Genomic DNA, 1483 nt, shown 5'->3' with positions numbered 1-1483 from the left:
TCGGAGGATCTTGGGGGGGGAGCTGCAGAGCCAAGGGCCTGGGTACGGCTGGGACGACCTCGTGGCCGTGGCGGTGGGCTCTGGAGCGACTCTCGAATGACAACTTTGCCACCTGCATTTATTTCCTGGCTATGCCCCTGAGCCATTCACTTACCCTTTCTGTGCCTCAGTGTCCTCGCCTGTAAAATGTAATAATAATAGCACGATCCTCAAAGGGCTATGGTGAGAACTGAATGAATTAATACGCTAAAGCTCTCAGCGCCCTGCTCTATACCAAGGAGCCTTTAATGCGTGTTGGCACCTCCTCTTCCAGCCTCCTGCTATTATTAGTAGCCTCAACTCCCCAGGGATGCCTCCCGTGGCCTCCTTGCTCCCAGATAGGCCTCATATGTTGTTCATTGCAGCGCCCCAGTCCTCCCATGAACCTGGGCAGTCGTCGGAGCCCTCTAGCAGTGAGGCTGCCCATGAAGAGAATGATGAGGAAATAGGGATGTGAGCTCCAGGAATCCTCAGAGCTTGGACGCCCTCCTCCCTGCCCCATCCCTATCCTGCTGGGAGTGGCCCTTACTCAGACAGGGAGCCCCAGGGATCTAGCCTATGGGTGTCTCCAGCCTCCAAACCCAGGAGAGGCATGTTCCACAGGCCCTTCCCAACCAGGGTGGGATTCAATGCAGCAACGGTTTATCCTAAGAGCCATCAGGCCTGTTTCTGGTCTCTCTTATGGTTTTTTTAGAGACATGACTGAAGGGGCCTGGCACCAGCCAAGGGTCTTGCGACCCTTGGTGTAAGGTCCCTGTCAAAGACTGCCACCCCCTATAATCCCTACTGGTACTATGAAGCATCTGCGTGGGGCCCAGGAACTTGGCCTAAAGTCTGTACTAAGAGAGGGTGTAAAATAAGACATGGGGCTTGTATAGAAGATCCTTTGGCTTAGATGAACTTCTAGGGGGCACGAAGGTGTTCACTTACTAGAGGGAGTTCAGGAAGATTATTAGGTCCATTCTGCCTTCAGGGGAAGCAGACAGACAATTCTCCAGCACTTAGATTATCGAGAGGGCTTTAAAACCCAATGCAGTGGCCCCAGAACTCTTCATTGATTCTGGTCTGGGAATGAGAAGGACAGGTCCTACCTGCAGGGCTGCCCCCGCCCCAGATTGCCCTGTGAGTCCCTGTCACTTAGGTCTTCCCATAGCCCTCCTCATTGGGAGGGACATCTTGTGTCTCAGTAACACCTTCCCAGACTGAGATGAACGTTAGGTCTGAGAGTTTGCTTTGTCCCTGGGCTCACTGTCCCAGAAATGGAGAGGACAGGGCCCTGGAGCACAGAGGCAGTGGAGAAGGCTCTGCCTATCAATCTCAGGCTGAACTCTTGTAGGAGATTGGGGAGCATCTCCGAGACCTTGAGGTCTGGTGACAGAAGTCCCTGATTCTGCAGCTGAGAGCCGGGAAACCAGGGGGCTACGTGGCAGGTGGGGAAGCTGAG

The sequence above is a fragment of the Canis aureus genome, chromosome 30 (genome assembly GCF_053574225.1).
Source record: "Canis aureus isolate CA01 chromosome 30, VMU_Caureus_v.1.0, whole genome shotgun sequence".
In the NCBI taxonomy this organism is placed as follows: domain Eukaryota; kingdom Metazoa; phylum Chordata; class Mammalia; order Carnivora; family Canidae; genus Canis; species Canis aureus.
Note: the sequence above shows the minus strand (reverse complement) of the source record.